This window comes from Varroa destructor, unplaced genomic scaffold (genome assembly GCF_002443255.2).
Source record: "Varroa destructor unplaced genomic scaffold, Vdes_3.0 BEIS01000002.1, whole genome shotgun sequence".
Classification (NCBI taxonomy): Eukaryota; Metazoa; Arthropoda; class Arachnida; order Mesostigmata; family Varroidae; genus Varroa; species Varroa destructor.
Window position 1 is genome coordinate 20,523,597 of NW_019211455.1, and position 22,312 is coordinate 20,545,908.

Here is a 22,312-nt window from a genome sequence, read left to right on the forward strand (position 1 = left end):
TATATATATAGATCGCTTGTAGTGTAGTCTTTCGCACCAATGCCGCTGTAGGTATGGGCAAAACAGGTAACCCTGCGATATTGCTCTTGCGTCTTTAAAGTTCTGAGACACAATTGTATTTGCGTCCCAGGGGCTGGCGTTGCATCTGCACCCTGTCGCTTTCTATGTGCGGACGCATGGGCCGCTGTATCGGTATCTGGCTTGCGCTAGCCATTTGAAATGCACAGAGAACTCTGCTCGTCTGTGACAAAACAAGATTTACTTTTCTTGTCGTCCTAGTTGTGACCGTTGTCGTGTTTTGTTATTGGTATCGTTACCTTTGTTGCTGCGGTCGCTATTAGCGAGATCGGGAGGAGGTCAGAGAATGGGGCAGACACAGCGAAGCAAACAAAGTAAGCAGCTGGGCATCCACCTAGTGAAGCTTTTGCGTGCCTTTCGCAGATTGCACATTCATAGTAGGGGGTCAGAAACGAAATGGAAAAGAGGCGAAACCCAACTTTCAACTTTACAATGCTCTTTTCGAGTTTCGGTGACTCCTCTTTTTGTGCGTTCGAAACTGCTACTTGCACAGCCACCGCTCGATTCACTGCTGCTGTTCCATGCAAGCATCGATTTTACCGCTCTTCAGGAGAAGCTGAATTTTTACGAAGACTTTGCCGGGCTCAAAGTTCGCGGGCAACTGCAGCACGGGGTCGCAAAAAAAAAAAAAGAATCCAGAGACAGTAGTAATGGGTCGAGCTCTCGCGGAGCTTGAAACAGTCTGAAAAATCAATGGAGAGGATGGCTCTTGTAGAAAGAAGTAGCATGGGATGCAGATTTTGTGGATGAGACGATACCTATCTTGCTTTGCCCTCATCCGACCCACAATTTTCTACCGTCGTCGTAACAGCATAGAAGAATGGTTCGGCTGGCGACCTCCAAAGTTGAATTGGCTAGCTACGGCACAAAATTGTTTGACGATAGCGTCTTAATGCACGTGCGCTAGCTGTTGAAAGTTTGAAAAAAGCTAGTAAACCCCCTTCACTCAGTGAATATGACAAAGTGTAGGGGAAAGTGGCAAGGGGGTCTGTGCAAAGCAAGCCTCGATATGGATTGGTATAGAAAATGCAGAAATGAAGAAGAAAGCATTATCTTTGTATGCCTTTGAAGATGTAGTGGGGCCAGCCGGCCGTGAGCGACAAGAAACGTTTTAGCCAGTAGAGCCAGTAAGCGTACAGTTATACAGAGGATATCGTATATGAATCACTGAGTATTACGCGCTGTATGTGCGCGACATTGACATATATGAAGAAAAGCTTATATTTAAGAACAGCTGAAGCTTGTTTGCTTCGGATGTAGATCTGTTGTACTAGTATCATTCGATATAGATAGCCAACAACAATGGCCGCTAGTTGGCGGCTTTATTAATATCGAAACGAAGCTGTTATTTGCTATCAGACAGAAGTGCAATATTGCTCCGAAATAAACCTGCAGATTGGAAGAGCTTTCAAACTGTCAATTTTCGGTTTTCGCAGATCGTGCACGGATACTATATGCAGCACGGGGTTTTTGAGGAAGATATGTCGTCGGGTGTACACAGTCATAGTAGCTTCACTCATTATATACGTCCCTGTAATGGATTTGTGATAACGTGTTTGCCTACCAAATATGGGGGCAGTGGTTGTATAGGTTTAAAATGGGGTGCGGATACAATTCGTTTTTATTGGAAGCCAGCCGTCTGAATCGATGATTAACGATAACATCCGACGTAAAATTTCAAACCTTACATGTCGATGTAAGCATTGTTTGGTGTTCTATATATGTGCATATAGTTATATGCATATGATTCAAGTAAGCTACCTTCGCAGTATCAAAATCGCTAGTGCATGCAGGTGCAGCAAATATTCAAATAATCTCAATGGCTTGTCCGCACAAACAATTCGTATTTTAGCCAGTATTTTCTAATGGCCCGCTTTTCAGATCTTCACAGATCTGGCTATAAAGATTTATCTCATTTTTTACTTACGTTTAGTCATTTATAAAGGTCCTTAAAAAGGTAGGCGCAACATATCGATGGTGAAACTGTAAACCCATTTCCAAGAGAGGAACCGTCCTTCTGGGGGTTCCTTTTGGCTCGCCAATCTGCTGGCAAGCAAACGCTCCACACAGAGTGATCTTAGCCGAGGTCGACCACCCCAAGACTTTAAGGGGGTGAGGTGTCAAGTATCGGGCTGATGACAAGACGACGAGTGACTAAAGTGGAGTAGGCGGGGCTTCTTTTCTCTCAGGTTGGCCCAAAAGAAAGTAACTCGACCTCACGAGCACTTTGATTATTACGTGCCTCCTCATGCAACACGCAGCGCCGTGGCGCAAAGCAGCGACGGCCATCACCACCACCACCACCGCCGAACAGGAAATTAAACGCCCTTTGAGGCTCCTGAACGACGGTAAAAGCCGTTGGAGGAAATTTGATCTGATCATTTTCAGAAGCCTCTTTTCATAGCAATCTCAGCCCGTTCGCACTTGCCAGACCTCTCAAGTGCATCACAAAGCAGATGCCTATTACCGGCGTTAGAACCAAAAAAATTCGGATCGGCGCGCAATTGTTGTCTATTGTCGTTTGAAGCAGCATGGAAGCAATTAATGTGAAATGTTACTGGGAGTGCTTGTATCTTGCAAACTACGCGGGGGGAAAGGGGTTTATGCAGAGAGCTAGTCTGGTTACGGGGCGACATGGTTTCGGTGTCTAGGATCTACATAATCTTTGATTGATGAATAAATTAAAGCTCAATGTGTTTCTAAAGGTGTCAGAATAAAGATTTTAATTGCGCGATTACTTTTAGCCTACTAGTAACTTTGCTACAGACAGAAAACTTCTTTTTGATGACCTATACATACGTAACTCACACGAAATATATATCGATTTTACTTTGATATTTCGAGCTATAAATCGTGATTTAGAACGTTGCTTGATAAGAAAAACAATTAGGAATCCTGTAAAAGTCAATTTTCGATTTTGAGGTATAGCAAATTTTACGTGATTATTGAAAACGAATAAGTTTTACAGAAAAATACATACATTTTATTGAGAAACAAAAACAAAATTCAAATACATCACGCGGCAAGTCGCCCAAAATTCGATTGATAGCTTACGGGAGATACAAGCTAAATACTAGACCTTTTATAGCGTCGTATGATTTGATGGAGATGATCAATAAGTAGTAATAATAGTAATAACAATATCGGTAGTAAGCTTTGATTTTTTATTATTGAAGCAAAAATTGAGCAATCTTTTTCTCTGTCGGTTTGTCTTGTAAAAAGGGCTGTAGACCATTTGCCTTTATCGCTAATTGGACGAAACTGCACTAACTGCACACGTTTAAAGAAAGCAATACGATTTAGGAAGATCGTAAAAAGTCTGTACTATTCCATGCTCAGCGTGTTGACGTGCCAGAATCAATCAGATGACAGCGAACGAGCAGATTGGTCTTTGTCGAAGGGGGCAACCTTTTTGCGCTCGGTTTCCGACACTAATTTAGCCTAGGAATCCACCTTTCGGTCTCAGTGAAGACATACGGTGCAGTCTGAGGACTGTTGGGGATCGCTCAAATGAGTCTCGAGTGAGTTGCGGGACCTACTTCTGAACAGGAGGAATGGTCAGCCGGCAAAAGCCTAAATGCTCGTAATTTGTTGTTCATTGAAAATGGCTAACTACTTCAAGTAAGCGCAGCCCCAAAGGCGGCCAAAGAGCTGGAGGACATGGGAGCCCTGCCGGGTCGGATCATGACTGCCTAAGGCATACTGCATTGTCCAACGTACAATAATACCAGCGGAGCACAGCGACAGCCGAATTGGCCAGAAGCTTACCCAGGCATTGCGTGATCTACGCGTCCTGCTATGAGACGATGACTTCTCGTAGGTCTGCTGTACCAGAAAATGTACAGGTTACCTGAGATAGTTGCAGCCCCGTTTTACCTGAATCTATTGATTGGGAGAAACGTTTCAATTGTATCATGGCTATAATGAAATGGGCTCCGAAACATAAGAACACTGAATATCTGAAAGAAGCTTAGATTCTACAAGAACAGGATAAAGCAAATGGCTTATTACAGTAGAAACGTCCAGGACTAAGCATGCCTTGCTTGGTCCTAAATTATGCCGTAGATGGTTCTTGCTTCAACACATTTTTACACCATGCCACACTTTGAATGTTTATGTTAGTAACGATTGAAAATAGTCTCATTAACGTAAATGGTAATAAAAGTCGGACATCCCATTTGCAAGTTTGTCAAATTTGAGAAGTTACAGTTAAAAAAACAGTCCACACATAGAATGCAAAGTTCGTAATCGACCGCGCAATTAGATCTATCGCAGTAGGTCAGATAGTACAACTAAAAAAAGATTAGTTAACAAAATCTGGGTTTGTTATCGCACTACGCTGACCGCTTGAGTGTTGATCTTCAGCAGGCATAACGGCAGACCTACATAAAGTTGTCACTATCGTTGCAGATTAACGATAACATTTCGTCTAGATAATAAATAACCCAGTATATGTACGTGAGCGATTGACGACCCATTTGCATCCGGTCTCGTTACAGCCGACAAACAACCCGGGCTTAGCTACCACAGTAATATCAGCCCCCTTAAAAATTAAGGTTCGCATAAGATTAGCGGCATCAGTCGAAATTTTAACATGATTTGTAATGTTTCGCTCAGTTTTCGGTAATGCGTCTATTTTTGGAACAGATTAGATATATGGTATGAAATAATCCACACCTATCGTAGGAAAAAAGAAACTGTCTGTCATGCTTCTCAAAAGTACTGTGTTTTTTTTTTTTTTTTGAAGATTATTCCGTTGGTTATTGCTGAGGATGTTGCGCAGCAACTCCTTCACTGGGATTAACGGGAAGCAAGCGGGATAAACCCCGCGATTTACATAAAAAAAAGAAGGTATAGTTGATTTTTTTTATTAGACAGGAGCAACATGCCGTCATTAGCAGATCCAGAAATCACTGTCCCCGTCGGGGATCTGAGGAAAAATCTAAGAGAAAGGTATACGGTCAAATGTGTTTTCAGTGCTGGCTGGATTGAGATGTCCTCTAATTATCTCTCTTATGTCCCAGATACGAATTTTCTTTACGTAGGCAGCGTGATAGGCTTTGTCTTCGTTTCGCTCGTAGCACCAAAAAAGATGAAACATCTCCAGAGATCCCCTATTATCTTCCACTAGCGACTAATCAACTGTAATAAAAAGTTGAAGGGAAAAACCAGAAAGTACAGGATGAATAGTTCAAGCTGCAATTCTGTTTGTGAAGGAGTGCGTGTATTCGTTTCAATTAAGGGTAAATTCTGTGTGCAGCGAGAAAAACATGAATAGTTTCACAGATGTACCTCGAGATCCCCTGTACCATAAGCACTACTACCATTACTAGTACTGCTATTCTTGGAAACACAGCAGAAAAACAGATCTGGCTTCTAAAAGACGTGTCTTAGAATAGAACAAGAAATGACTACATACTGACGATCTACTGTTCCTACGCGCACGCGCTTTAGACAATTTTCAAAAAATTTGCGTCCAACTAAATGTTTAAGGCCTTCAGAGGATCCACCGTTCGTTGCAGTCGCGCATTCTCTTATTATACTGTAGTAATTCGCGCTTGAATGATCGGCAGTCTCATTTATTTCAAATACTTCTGACGAAAATATTGGCCAAAATACGAATGAACGTATAAGCATTACGCCAATAAGTTACAAGTGATGACGAAAAACTTACAAATACAGCATGATTCCAGTGACGAATCAGTGACGATCCGGTAAATTCTGTCGATCCCGCGCTCGTTAGAGGAATTCGTAAATAGATGATCGTCTCGATAGAAGCTCTGACATCTAAAGGTTTCACTCTAGATACGTTTTTCTCATACTAAGACTATATATATATATGAACAATCAATAGTCAAACGTTTTCTAAAATGATCAAGAACTCTGCCTTAGCTGCATGCACGTAGCTAGGTGCATGATCCGCATTGCACTGCATGTCATAATCTGGGTTGCAAGCAAACATTGAGAAGCTGACCGTTTAATGTGCTTTCTACACATTAGGTCTGTAAATGCGTAATTGTCAAACTTTTTTTTTATAATAACTTCTATACATCGCCTTCACCCGCCCCTCTTCCCACTTTGTCCTACTCTCTTCACGTAATAAGCATTCCTTTTTTCTGTCCTTTCTCCTTCCGCCTGATTGGAACTGTGAGAAAGTTTCTGCAGCGACTGTGAATAATCTGCAGCAAAAGCTAAGTATGCGGCGAGAATCGGGAGCGGAGTAGAACGACATAGGTGAGGTCAAAACAATGCGGATATATTATTCTATTATGTATTCAAAGTGAGTCGGCCGTTGTCACTGCCAGTTGGCCGATGCTGGGGGTGTACGACTACCCGGTGGTCCGTTTACCATAGCGATAGCAAAGTTGTAGCACGGTTTAATCATTGATACTCTTACCCAGCTGCTGCAGATGGCCCTGCTCCTATTTCCGCCAACAACCAGCAGCGATATTTAGCAGCTGGAGAATTAAAGTATCAATGATTAAACCATGCCCGCTTTCTCTGCCCTACCCAGAATAGATTAGAGTTTGAACGGCCCAAGCTTCTGGCTGGAGGCTATCGGAGAGTAGTGCCTGTCGGTATCATCTACACGCTACTACGGAGCGGTTCAACTCAGTCTAGTGGGAGTACAAAGAATCTCGCGATACTTGCCTGTATCCTTGAAAATGAATCTGGCCTATAACATTATATACGTCGATGAAAGAAGGCAAATTCAGCGTATTTTAGGGTTGGGCATTGCTGGGCTGGACTAGCGCGTCAAGTTGAGTGGACAAACGCAGAGTTCTATACGAACATAACAGAATATTGTCTCATTTTTTTTTTTGTAAAAGTGTTATCGTACACAAAATAATAATAATAATTTTTTAAGGTGTTTGTTTATGATATAACTGGAAACTTTTACTTAGTGCTACTCAATACACTAGGCACACGTATCTAGAATCTTAAATGATCTACTTCACTAAGACTTTCAAAGTTCGCTATTTTCATAAGCTAGTTTCGTATTGTTTTTTTTAATTACGGGTAATCAGAAGTACACCTTTGTTGTAGTCGGTGTTGAAACAAGTCTCAGAGCAGACATTGTGCGCTTAGAACGTTACGTGCGTTGAAAACTTGGACTACTTAGGATTTTTTGTGGAAACCTAGATGGTGGCGAATTCGAGCCCCGATACTCGAAACGCACAAACATAGAACTCTCTACGTTTGAGATTGGAATAGGACAATAAGCGGAAGTGATTATTTTTAGAATAAGGCTTATTATCACCTTAAAATTTGCAGATTTTCTTATTCTGCGGTCGGCTGAATAATCATACGGGAATTATCCATTTGCAAGCCAACTAAATGAGAGCACAATAAAGATCTGGATACGCAACAGCGTGACCTACTCGACAAATTGTTCAGAATTCTATCTTAATAATATAATGCGCATCGCAATTACCTAACTGAGTTTTTATCTCCAAGCCTGCGCTATAATAGAAGTGATATGCGTAAAGCCTGCCGACGCCATAGCCTTCCACTGTATTGACCTCCGTGTATTCTCAATCTTCCCCTAATTTTCTCATAATTCGTGCTAATAATTGACAACTTCAATTTACTGAGTAATTTTATTTTTAATTAGGTAATTTCATGACGAAGAATTTCGAGGTAGTATTAACCAAAGCTAGACATCCAGCAAAGGGCCTGTGCCACCTTATATGTCGCTAACTTTAGTTAGCGTGTACATGACCAGCACGGAGACATAAAAATTGAACTAGCTAAATACAACCTGCGTATCTACAAAGATGTCTATTTCAATCGAACGGATCGAGGCAGACTTCAATGGATGACCGTCTTCGCTCTGGCTGGCAGAATCCTTTGTGGCCATGCTGTACCATAAATTAGCCAAAGTAAAGGAGACAGCGGCTGGGTCTAGGTTCGTACGCGTTTGAGCGTTTGTTGAACGAGTGTTTTTTGAAACAGCAGTAAATCATAGCGTACGAAGATATTCCCTAAATAGATAAAGACTGTTTGAAGCACTCTTTTTTTGTCGATCTCGTCCTTTAGCTGGTGTGATCATCGCCGTTAATGATACACTAGGCCAACCCGTAGGACCTTGTCGCGTGCCCTCACCGTGCAGCTTACCAGCTAATGTGGGGTCGATTTTTTTGTAGATAGACAATTCGAAAACGTCATTTTTACTAACTTCGAGTGCAGGCGGAAGGCCAATGGGCAGTGCGTTCGAGGCTACTGATAATTGGTAACGCATCGAGAAGTCAAATGGCCAGGAGTGTGTTATCGTTAGCTGGCTGTCTATAATGTGAGGTCGTTACATGGAGTTTATAATCGTTCAACACATATTAGGTACAGTTGAGACCAGATGAGCATTGTCGTGAAGTTCGTTGTTTAAGGCTGACTCATGCAGACCGGAGTCATTCTGGACTATGTCGTCAAGCGTGAACTAAGGCTATTGTTGAGCAGATTAAATTGAGATGCAATTATATCTCCCCGTTCGGGCAGTTCTCGTCGATTTTTCGACGACGTCGCTGCATTGGCTCTGATTGCAACGTGCCCAGATGCAAAAAAAAACTTTTTGGGTCGAATTTTTACCTTGAAATATCAGTTGAAGGAATAACAGGCCCGGGTATATTGGAGATGGCTTGGCTGCAAATCCCCAGAGGGTAATTTTCAAATTTACCATACCAAACACCGCCCCACTTATTATTACAGTTATCATTTAGAGCTGAAACCAAACCGCTGCTAGAAGACAGGTAACTGTCTATAAAGCATATTGTAATGCAGCATACATCCAACAGGAGCGATCGTATATGGGCAGAACGGGCGACTCGTATCACTGTTATTATAGATAAACGTATGTAATATCCTAATTAATTCGATAATATCCATCCCAATAAGAAAGAGTATGTGCTATGCAATGACAAACCTGCGAATTCGAAAATTTGAGATGTCCCATCTCATATGGGTAGAAATCGACTCGGTTATAAAGCCTAGAGGGAATAACTTCCCTATTTGAGTCAATGAAAAAGCAATGTTGAAGTATTGGTGGTCATCTATCATTTGCTCAATCAGCTAAATTTTTTTAAGGATCGAGAAAAGGCCGAAAATAGAACTAGAAAAAAAACTAGAGAAAAAAAAAAGCACAAGCAGAAACTAACTTGGTCCAGGCGTTCGGAACGGAATATGATATTTAAGAAAAACACATTTTACCTACATTTAGCTACAAACGCATGCATTATTATAAGAGAAACATTGTTTCAGACGTATGGTCGTTTTAGCTTTAACCGTATCCATGCAGATATTTGGATATATTTATTTTCTCACTGTTTGATTGCGACAGTCTAAGTTCTATACTATAAGAAATCTAATTGCTTAGTAGACCTAACTCGTGTGCTCTTCTCACTTACCATTCTCTAGACTGATGCCCTGGTTACCGTCTACATCAGAATGGACACGTACGTAACCAGGGGTTTATACGAATATTACAGTACACTAGAAGGATCTCCGATAACGGGTCAAGTGCCGCAACGTACTGATAAAAGATGATCCTCTATTAACAAATTGTGCTATCTACGTAATCCACATCGTTTTACCGTCCTACAAGATGCAATCTTTCTGCCGTTTCTTTTATCGCCTCAGGCGCGCCGATTGCAACATATTTCGACCTCTCACCTTGAAATTAGATTTTCTAGCTCATTGATTTTAGGTAGCGTTCATAGGAGTCATGCGGACATACATAGATTTCTGTGCCTAATCTTTCAACATGTCACACTGTGTAGGGATACCGGGATTAGCGCGCCCTTTTTCTATCGTTTGCTAATTCTGTATCTAGCATCTTTCGGCGAAGATTTGTTAGTGTTTGCTATGACCTGACCATCATATACTTATCTCTGCTGGTCGTCTATCTTCTCTGGGAGTTATCATAACATACTGAAATTTGCAATATGATGACGTTTCTACCCGATTGTAATTAAGCACAAATTTACTTTGCTGAATATTGGGCACGTCTCGCTTCTCAACTGGGATGCGGCAATAAAATTTCAATTATTTCAATAATATTAATAATAATAATAATTTTTTTCATTTCTCGTAGTTACCCAGTGTTAGGCGAGTCTCCAGCTTGAGTTTATGACTGTTCTAGAGATAAACTCTGCTGATATACGATAGAGGATAGCGCATATGTGCGGTTTTTATAACGGACTGGTGACTGGCGGCAACAGTCACCAGATTGCAGCGAATTCACTATAATAATAAATAGGTTCCATAGCTATTTAGAATGAAACGACTCGGGTGTGTGTGAGATCAAAGCGATGTCCTACCTTTAAAATATTCGGATTGTATCAGCTAAATGCGTACAAATCTTACTGACAGATGGTGTTCAATAGAGCCTGTAAGACGGCCAACATCAGGCTAGCTACTAAATGAGGATAATGGGAACAAACATTCGCGAAAGTAGTATACACTTTCAAAAGGAGATGAAGCTAATCAAATGCACGTGGGTGTGGTAGAGCAGGCCCACCATTGAAGTACCAGTCAGGCGTAAACGTGGCTGTTTCAGATCTTAGTGAGTCTAACGTATATGTTGGAACTCTCGCAGCGGTTCTTCTGATCATTGAAGCAGTCTGTGTTTGAAAGCTCAGATACAGTTCTGTGTCATACAAGCAAGTTTACAAGTTTGGTTGTTGTACGATTTAAGTTACTTATAGTAGTACCATGTGTGCCATATGATAGTGGAGATAAGATAATACTTGATGCGTTTCCTGAAATGAAGCTTTAAGCGCACCAGAAGCTATATATACCTGTGACTTCACCGTACTACATCGCAGAAGCCAGCCACCATTATTATTAAAATATAATATTTTTTGGGCCAAATACTTTTACCATAAATATGTACCAGTTAAACTTGGGCTACGTAGTTGCGCTGCATGACATATCCTATGTGTGGGGGTAATCCTAAAAAATTACTGTTCCTTGTTCATAGCAAATCAGTCAGTTTGTTGTCTCTGTTCTTGGAGATCCTTTCTAATGATAGTATTATAGACATCTGATAAAGGCTCTATTGGATCCTTTTTGTATTCGTCAAAAACGTATTTGCTCAATTCCTGTTTTCGACTTTTACATACCTCTAGTAGGCCAGGGCTATTGACTATGGATTTAACTAGCCGAAAAACAACCTGCAGTCGACAGAACTATACCAAATAGGTTCCGGTTACTTAGGTTTTTAAGCAGGAATCGGATTGAGGAAAAAGGTAACAAATGTGTTCACAGCCCCACGACAAGCACGATCCAGTAGCTGTTTAACGGATAACTTGACAGCATATTGGGAACGTCTCGTGATCTCAATGTCCCGAGCAAATCGTAACTCCAGCTGACAAGATACATCCTGTGCTCAGGAAATTCAGATGACAAGTGGGCTTTCCAGTGATTTAGGACAACTGGTGTATCTCTGATGTACTCGCTAACAGGATGCTGTTTATAATTCCATAATAAGAACGTGTTTGGCTCTTCGTTGTCATTGTCACGGCGAGCGATGAAAGGCATCGGGCGACTAAAAAACGGTAAACGCTCGAAACTGGCTGGTAATGAAGAGTATGATTAATTAAAAAACTTTAAGGATTACAAAGAATAGTTTCAATATTGGTAATGCTTGACGTGAACGGCAGTAAAGGATGCTTCTTTGCGTAGGCAGCTCTAACAGATTAAGCTAATTACAGCACGGTCCGGTCACAGTTTAAGCTCCGGCGAACTAGTACCCCGTCTAGCGTCAAAATCGAGTGCAAAGAAGGCCTTGTGCTGGAAGAACTCATTGCAGATGTGCAATATGATGTTTAGATCGCTGAAAATTTTTTGTGTGGAAAAGATGCGTTTTGCATCGGGATGAGACCGTAGAAATCATCAGGATAACCCAATGTTCTGAATCAACTCCGCAGGGTGCCTGAGCCCCTGGACGATATGAAACTGCGCTGGACAGCAGACAAATTGAATATACTTAATATTGGTTTGCGCCCACCGAGCCAATTTATATTAAATTAATTAACATTACTGTTATTTAGGATGCTGTTTTTGTCAATAGCAAAGCTAAACTAGCAAGGAGTTTTTCAATGATAGAGGCATTCTGGTTTAACACAATAGATGGTTAGAAAATAATGAATAGGAAATAAACTACTAAATCAAGGAACGCCCTTTTACTACTCAGCTTCTTATATATTCATCAATTTTACGATGCCTAAACAGAAGAAACATTCCTCCATTATGTTTTCAAATTGTAAATAGCAAACTCAATAATAATATAAATAAATTAACGATTAACGAAATATTCTATTGACGAAAAAAGGAAGACACTTTGTTATAAAGTAATTCGTTACATATTACAGTAGGGGATAATCGGGTAACTCTATCAAACGTCGGTCCTAAGTTAAAGTAACAGCTACAGTTAAAAGAGACAAATAGTTTGGAGCACTGAAAATTGAAAAAGTTTCGTTTAAGCTGGGGCAAAGTGATGCGAGCTTATAAAGCTGAATCGAGTGATTACGATGAGAAGTAAATGCTAAAGAGTGTAGAGGTAACGTACATATGCAATTTCTAGACAAGCCGAGCTAACGTGGCGGACTAAAAGGGCATCGTCAACCAACTTCGATTCTTTACTTAGTGACAGATTTTTTTTTATTAGATAACACATTGTATATACACTCAACAACTCGCACTAGTAAGTCCATGATGGAGTCAAATAGTGAGGCTAGAATAAAAACGGAATTTTATAAGCCTGGACGATTACGAGGATCGTCATGCTTGACGTATCGCCTTTAGGAATAAATGTAGGAGTTTGTAATATATTTTAGATAGACTTTAACGGCTAAACAAATTATTGTTCGTCTCTCCTGATGATTTCAAAATAGGCCAACCAGGAACGGTTCAGCTGCTACTTACTGCAGCTGGTAAACTACAGCTAATTTTACGGCAAAAAAGGCAAAGTAATTTGTTTGATAGCATTGTTTGATTGACTGTGTAGACTTTTTGTTACCACCACATACCTTAACTGACGCCGCCATATATATATACATTCAAATATAGTTTCTCTTAGTAGTTTTAATATTCATTCGGACCGTTAACCAAATTGACAGAATTTCCTCTGAAGGTCTTACTGCTCTTTGATCTTTGGATATAGATTGGATGTTAACTTGGTAGAGTGAGCAGCGGTGGAATAAGTAAACGTCGAAAATGTCCTACGAGTGGTTGGCAACGATTGAGAGTTTCTAAAACTTTTGAATTTAGCACTGAATCTGCTTTTCAAGACCTGAACCTAAAGGGGATGGTACCTTGACATCTTCTACGCCTTTTTTTCGACAGAATAACCTAAAAACATTTTTTTCTAAGCTATATTTTATGTATTTTGCCTAACCTGTTTGAGCTTGGTATATTTGATATAAATTATAGACAGAAGATAAAAATTGTTTTTTTTTTTTTCTTTTTAACATAATGTATCATTACTCTACCAATAATGAAATGTCTTTGGGATTCTGCCCAGACGTCGTTGTAATAAAATTCTTCAACAGCGTGTTCTAAGCCGCTGTCATATCGAGGAAACCTCTCGATCAGGCATCTTCTCCTATGTCGTTTATGGCAAAAATGCATTGTCTTTAGTTTACCTTGACATATAGTGTGCATAGTATGAATGACTATTTTTTTTCTTTTAACTAAAAAAGAATATAATAAGATAAGGATCATCAGTAAAAAAATTGTGTGTACATGTGCGTATGTAGAATTGAAGATGTACACTTGTACAATTACTAGTGTTCTACATAGTTCCCAGAAACGATGATCGGTCTTAATCATGACTTCAAGCGCAGAAGGTGGTTTCATTTCATTATCCTTAGTTCAGCTTAACCATACGTCCGAATAAATAACGAATAGACATGAAAGAAATTAGGTTTTTATTGTGATTGCGTTGTGTCGTTGTGCATAGCGGGGATATTCGTATTGGACATCTCCTTGAAGTATCTCGAAGGACCTTGATTGGTTTCTTCAAGATCGATTCAAATGGCTTGTTTAAATATTGTTCCTTCAGTCAACACAGAATACTCCGTGATCACACATTCAACTGATAACGACAACGATAGGCCTATGCTTAAACACTTACTGAAGTCAGTTTTAAAGGGTGTGCAGTTTACCTGATGCAATATTTTCTTTCTATTATACAAATACACATTTTTAGCAAAAAGAGAAAGTCATTAAGAAGGTAACCACAGTAATAATAAGCCTCTGACTGAACTTATTAACCAGTTATTTTCGTGTTTTCTCCCTAAGTTGAGACTCCTTCGAAATATTCAGTACTGTTGCCGGTCTAGATGCCGCCCCTAGATACTTTGAGGCAGCGATAATACAGTTGCGACTTCTATGCAGAATCTCGTCGATACCGAAAATCTGATGAATCAGCTAAACAGCAGACAATTTATTTGGAGATTTGCTCATTTTCGCGGATCTTAAACGAGCAACTCAAGCTTTAGTATTAAGTATAAATGAGTGACTTTGAATTAAAATGTAAGGAAGATGACATTTTTGGGTCTGAAAGATCCAGTCATCGAAAACTTCAAATTTAGGCACCTTTGAATTTGGCCGTATGTCTGAGGCGACGATGATCTAATTTTTCCAGACAGAAAAGTTGACTTGGACCTGAGCCTAACAGGGGTTGCCCAGATCCTAGGATTCGATGAAGTAATTCGGCAGTGTCGTACATTCTTAAAGGCGAACTCGAATATTGACAATGTGGTCGAAATCGACAGTACCAGTGATTCATGGCTTTGCGTTGTACTTTTTGGGAAAAATACCACTTTACCAATAACACTAGACCCGTCTCTTGACAATGTCAATACTGTTCCAGTGAATATGCTTTTAGAGAAAAGACCACCTGGTGGTATAAAATGAGGGCATAAGGCTTCAGATATTCGAGACCTTGTTCAGTAACGAGGGAGCCAGCAGAATGAAGCATGCGGAAGGATTTAAGGACCTTCTATAGTTGCCATTTTTAAAGATGAACAGTGGTTTGCTGAACATTGCGGGTCCAATCTGGAGAATACCAGAAATCCAAGTTGCTGAGTGCTAGCGCTGAAGCAAAAAATACATCAAGCTCCATTGTCATATGCTGTGGCAGCGAACTGATGTTAACAAATCACGGGTTGTATTTCTGGCTTACAGCTTTTTGGGGTACGGCCAAGATGTCGTCGGCAAAGGCTTGTTTATGGAGATGCTTGGAGTGTAGATTGCAGAGGTTTACGGTTACATAATTTCTTTGATCAACTGGGAGGCAAAACGCTTTGCGATGAGCTTCGTAGCGCAGATCAAGCAAGACTCAATGACCCGAATTGGATACAATTTAGATTCAATGCGCTTCCAAATGCGCATATTAAGAAGTTGCAGGTAACTACGCGAGACGGTATCCGCGTGTCAGCAGAAAACTTAAGAGGTGAATGTAACCATTCCGACGACTTCAACGTCGGCATGGCAGCCACTTCCAGCAAGGTTCGGGATGTCAGTTAAAAAGAATGTTACGGATGGTTGTATCGACTGATTAGCATTTTGTTTCACAATACAGCCACTTTAAAGAATTCGTAAGCACTTATCAACACCCGTATTGGAGACTTCAATATAGAAAGATCGCAGCCATTCGCTTGAAATTGTTTGCTTAGCCTCTCATCTTCGATGTTTAAAAAATGAGACATCATGGAGCGGACCGATAACTTTTAATTTCTATAGATCCTTTAATGTTAATAATGAGCTATAACTGTGAAAAAAAAAAGGCTAAGGACAAATCATGCCTGTGCTTACAACGCACCCTGACGACTCACCCCTTTTGCGTACGATCCATCAAGAAATCAATTGGTTCATGACCAATTCTATCTATGACCATGTAGGTTTTGGTGGTAAAGTTATCATTTGTTGACTTGATGAAGATTCCGAAGTAAGGAGAGATGTCGAAATATGTCGAAACAAACAGATTTGATGAAGGGTAACTGTTTAAGGTGTTGGCCCTAAGTGCGTGATGGAAACTTGACTTGTCGCTCAATTCTGAACACTTCGAAAAGACGACGAATATGCGTAGCGCATTTGAAAACAGAAATTTGTGGTAAAGCCTAACATAGGCACAGCCTTAAATTGTTTAAAGAAAACTATACATAAAACAAAAATAATATAATAATAATAATAATAATAGTAACGGTAACTAAAGTTGGATGAAACGCTTTGCCCTCATCAATTGCCGATATCATATGAGTGGGCGTTCCCGGCCCGGCGGCATATACTATACACATTAGAAAGAGTAAATTTGTCCGTGGGAAACTTCTTCGTTGCGGCTTCGACTAATCTTCAATCGTTTCTCGGGTGCTTACGTTAATTTTGTTTTAACTTAATTGGAGATGACAGCGTACCTGTCAACCTCATACAAAGCACACTAATGTTCTGCGGTTGAAAAATAATAAATATTCTTATTTGTGTACACTAAAAAGCTGAGTTTAATAAATAGTATTGTTTAATGGAGCTATTTATTTAATGGAACGAACTGGTTATATATATGGACTATAGCTATAGTTGAAAGAGACTAAAGATTAGACACATTACTATGTGTAAATAAAGAAAGTTGTTAAAAAAGCATTGACCGTTATGTCAGCTAGATGACTTTCGAGTCACATGTTAGGTAATATATACGTCACGTCAGTTGGTGTGCTTTAAGAGCTGAAATTCGCCAGTAATAAATGTATCAAAGTTGTTTTTATTCAGAGTCAATATAGGATACCTTAAATAAAAACGAAATTGCCTTAAGCAAAAATTCATAAAAAAAAATAATTTTATTAGGCTAAAGGCACAAAACTGATGTTTTTTATGCGTTATCGGGAGAAATGGCCCAAGGTTGTTCTGAAAATTTCGATGTGAAAGGTACCCCACGTAGTGGTTGATCGATTACGGAAAGCGTCGATGGAAGAACGTTGAGCAAGATTAACAAGTTGACATCACCGAAGTATTGAACATCCACCGTTGAACAGGTTGAAATCATCATTTGAAGAAATCTAGTTGTAAACACAGGATCGGTCACACGAACTGGTGCCAAACAACTTACTCGATCGTACTTCCACCACAACAATGCTAGACCACACATGTTTTTAGTTGCTCGGCAAAAATTGAGAAAATTTGAATGGAAAATTTTCACACCTTCGCCGTATAGCCTACATGTTGCACGATCAGATAATCATCTGTTTCGATCTCTGCAGAACTATTTTATTGGTGATTTTTCGTTTAGAAAGAGCTAGTGAAGATCTAGAGTGGTGCGACGATGGTGCTACCGGAAAAATAGTGGAGGTTCGTTGATAATAGTGGCGCCTAGACTACCTATATACTATGGAAGTGTAGTCAAGGGATTTCTGATGTTGTACATATAATGCAGTGTTTAATCAGATACTCGCAGGAACACATCTGACGATAGCTAGTACATCAATTGTCGAAATGACTCGAGCGTCACTTTGTGACGTTCATACATCGAAAGTTATCATTAGAAATGAGTGTTTGAATATACCATGAATGGTACGGTGGGCATAAAACCTAAAAAACAGGGAAGAACTCAGTTTGGACACATTCTAGGAAAACTAATATATATCATTGTAATTTGTATTTATGTCCAATTTGATCGCGTCATTGAACCACTGTTGAAGCGCCAGCACTTGGTCATTCTCTAATGATTCTGGTATTGTAAAAGTGAAGGTCTGACCTGCGGCTAGCTTGCCTAGCTAGTACATCCTTTTGTCAAAACTCCTTATATATATATATATATGCTTAGCAGGCGGGTAAGTAGGCAACTTAGTTAACTTTCATTAAGTTAAGGTTTATTCATATGTATGTTCGCATCTAAATACTTTTCAAGTATTCATCACTTTCAATTTACGGATGACTATCAAACGTTCACTACACAACATATAGTTGAGACTTGCACTTCTACACGGAACTACTCGAAACAACTTCATTCTAAAAGAATCCGCTACGATTCTATAGAGATCTGTAGAACGGATAGGCTTCGAACCGAGGCTTCTTGTAGGCCTACAGTAATAGGTTATAGACGTATCTGAAAGCCCATTCTTCTTTTAATTTGAGGATCCTTTGTATGGAAAACCTTACCATTTACATAATTGAATTCAGCCCAAGAAAATTTTGGGAGGTTTTGTCAGGATTCTGGTGTATACTTTTTTGCATTTAGGCAGATCACGTAAAAATACATGTAAAGTATGTATACTCTATAAAACATGATGTTGTGTAAATCAGTCGATCTTAACATTTCTTATCTGAGCGGAAAATGGTACGCGTGGTACAGATACACCACGTAACATAATTTTCCAGTATTTTCGAATCATTCAGATGACATCTTTTCTAATAGTTTATTTTATTCGGATGAGGTAGGCCATAGAACCGAAGATTTGCGAGTAGCAGGTGTTCGGCTTTAATCTAATAGGGCAGATATAAATTAGTACAGTGTTAAGCCTGCGAAGTTGCTAAAGTAAATTATTAATTAATCTTACTCATTTGAGTACTTATGGCCTTATTGACACAAGCAGATTGTTTGTTCCGACTCAACGGCAGCACCGGGAATGTTTGCTTAACCCAGTTTGTCCTGATCAACAGAACTCCGTTTGAAACACATTTGTGGGCGTAGTACTGCAGAAATGCGGTAAATCAATATAACTAACTGGGCATGTGTGGCTGCGATCGGAAGCTGACTTTGGCGGATTGTCTATAGAAACTCTATGGGTAATGGCGTTGCGCCAAATTGGATTTAGCAATTACGATACCATTTCATTCGTATTGAGATAATTCTTTTAGAGCTTAACAGAGGAAGGCTAGCAACATGTGACACTTCTGCAAAACGGACAACAAGCCATCTATGCATAGGCCGGCGCTCTCACGCTAGCCAAGAGCTAGGCCAAACCAAATAATAGAAGAGTGCGGTGGGCCTAACAGAATGTTACGCAAAGTGAGTCTTCGACCGTAGAATGTCCTTCGATCGACTAATACACTGTGCAGTTTGTGTCCCCTATTCTTAACTTATAATTCCCTAACTTCAACTATGTCCTTGCTTTGCCAGTTAGCTTCTGTACGTTAATATGTAGCCAGGTAAATGGTTCAATGACGTTTAAGCAAACGTCGCAAGTGTCCTCGCAATCTTTAAATCTTTCACAGTATCATTTGGTGCCTAAAATAGAATGCTGTAACACGAATTCCAGTTAACTTCCGAACGAATTCCAGAAAACCGACTGAGACATAACCGAGATAAGACTGTTTTATTAAACTCAAGTACTGAACCATTGAGACGCTTATCACAAACCAATAACAGGTATCTTTACTAATGTCAGTTAATTAGTCAAGATATCTGGCAGGTACCAGAGATAAGGCCAGCAACGAACTCTAACAAACACAGCAAACAAAAGGGTCATCCGCTCTGCGCTGGCTTATTAGATTTTGTCGCCAAGTAAACTAGGACTATTCCAGAATGAATGAAACTCGCCTTCTGATGACTACTACCTTTAAATGACTACAATCTTTGAAGCTAAGCAAAAACAAGCGCACGTACGTACTAATATGGGAGTTATTTATTTTTAGCTCGATCTTCCGAGTAGTTGGATATTGATCTTACGGTGTATGGCTTTAGCATTGTGTATATGACATTGTCGATTTGTATATGTAGATTAAAGCAAGTAAACACCTTAACCTAACTGCCACTAAGTGGTTCTCTTTTTTGGTGCAGATTCTTCATCTAACTGCCAAATAGGATTGTGACTGCTATGATGTTTTACAGACCCATTTACTACGTATACAGACGTGTTCAGTGCGGGTCAACTGCTACTTTTATGTCATGAACTTCGAACAACGGGTGCTCATATACAACCGTAAGTGGTGTTCTGCCGTCAACCGAAAGTGGATGAGATCCGCTGTCCGCGATAAGGGTCCCTTGCAGTTCTATCCGCGTCGATTCGATCTGACTAAATAGTGTTTGATTATTTACTGGGTCATTAAGCAGTACTATTCGGCTGGCGCCTAGCAAGTTTTGTAAAAACTACCCTACGTGCTCTAATAGGACATACACTACACGACCTAACAAGGCTAAAGGGGTTAGAAATGTCTTCCAAATGTAATTCGAAGATATATTCAGCTTTTCTTTTTTTTTTATTATTTAATAATTTCTTACATTTCTAGGCGTGTACAGGTATTGACAGCCTTGGCTAATGCATTATGAACAAATAGCCTGTATTTGATTTCGCAATCGCATTATCTCAACGCTGAGGATATTGGGCCCTTTTTTAGCAGTAGCACATTATTCTATTACGTCGTTTCTATTGTGCAGTGGAACCACAGGCCTTCACTTTAGGCGATTGTCGGTGGAAGTTCAGTAACACACTAAACGATGCCATATGGATGTATGGGACGTCTGTACCTTCGTGCTTAGACGGATTTCGACCATCTCCATATCTTGCAAATTACCTGCAACTCTGCTGAGATAACTACATTTTTATACATGTTCCTCCTTTCAAATTACATTATATTACCTATAACTTTTCTTTATTTCGTGAACTCATATCGTTTTGGTGCTTTCCCTACCAGCTTCGAACCAGAATTAAAACGGGCAACAATTCAGGACTAAGGGCAGAGAGAAAAAGTATGAACTGGGTACTACGGCAGAAGAAAAACATTGGATAAAGCTGCACACTATCATAACGAACATCGAAAAGTGAAAGTTACAACTGGCCAACAGAACGTACATGCAAACTACTTGAAAAAAAAGGCTCTTACTGGTCTAAGTGGCTGGCTATGTTCATAATTACCTGATGGGGATGCTTTTATTAGTACACTTACCTTTTCTTATCTAGTTGTCCCTTTCTGTCAGCTTACAAACTTACCATTCAGCAAGAAGCTTTCCACAGCATTTGCTGCAACACGTAGAACACAGAGACAGCAATACGATGGACATTAGAACCATTGCTACCGCTCTGCTCTTGCTGACGGCCTATGTGCTACGTGACCTCTGTCGGGAGGTGGCCATTAGTTAATAGGTAGATGGGACGAAGAGATCCTGTCGCTCTGTCATGAAGCAGTGGTCGCCATCATGTTGTCACAGATTCTATTCTATTACAAGCAAACCGGTTACTACTGTCATTGTCGTCTTCTACACTGCGCTGTCTATCGCATCTTGCCTCCTACACCCGTAGCTTTACGTATAGCTTTAGCCATGCTATGACAGCATTCAAGCGAAGACCTACAGGACGAGACAAGGCAGAAAAAGCTTGGCGTTCTAAAAACCAGAGGAAAAATGATATAGGCAAGAGCAGAGAGTGACACTTTTTTACCAAATAATAGCTAACATCATGAGATGTTACTTGCTAAAATTAGTGCATCCTATATGTCCTTTTTGACCCTTCGACCGCCAGAGACTGGGTATAACAGACAGTACAACTAGCTGCCCAGCTCTAGTTGTCCCAACTAGAGCTGGCTTTAGTAGCTGGGCTTTAGTTGTTCACTAAAGAACTAATGGTCCCTTCAAGTGCTACAGGGATTTTTTGCTAAAATACGAGACATACTTTACTACGACAACTACTAGCGTCACTACCATAACGATAGACTAAACCTATTGCGTATGCGCCATCCGCTCTGGCCGCATGAAGCGTTTCGAGAATCGACAGCGAACGACACGACCGTATTGTTGAAAAACGCATGTTTGAAAACAATGACCAGATAATGATAGTGAGCTATATGCTGTTGTTGATCCTTTTCCTTGAAAACGCTGTGGTTCTTTCATAAGCTGGATGTCCTGTAGACAAGAAACTGACATTGTCTATGCATCAACTGTAGAATGTTATTTACTCATTGCAATAGATATTGCGTATGGCAAATGTGATACGAGTAGCCGGCTCGGGAAAATAAATTAATTTTTTACAAATTTTCTACATAATGGATAATTGTGTGCGCTTTCCAATAGGTATTTTGCTTGTAAATCGCTTTTAAAATATACGCGATTCTTAGTAAGAACTGCCAGTGAACTTTTTTAATACTGCATTCTATGAATCAAAGGAGAAGTTTTCAATCAGAGATACGTATGAGAAGGCGAGAGAGAAATCTTTCATCGCACCCGTCAGTGACTCCATATCGATCTGATGATGATATGTCTAAGCCCGTGCAGGACTGGCTTAACCGAACCCCGCATTCAATCACGCAATGC

The 22,312-nt window shown here is 40.0% G+C and overlaps 1 long non-coding RNA gene across 1 annotated transcript in view; it reads left to right on the plus strand.

The window, feature by feature from the left end:
- Positions 1 to 22,312, plus strand: part of LOC147757495 (uncharacterized) — a 76,089-nt gene that overhangs the window by 27,304 nt on the left and 26,473 nt on the right. The window lies entirely within an intron of this gene.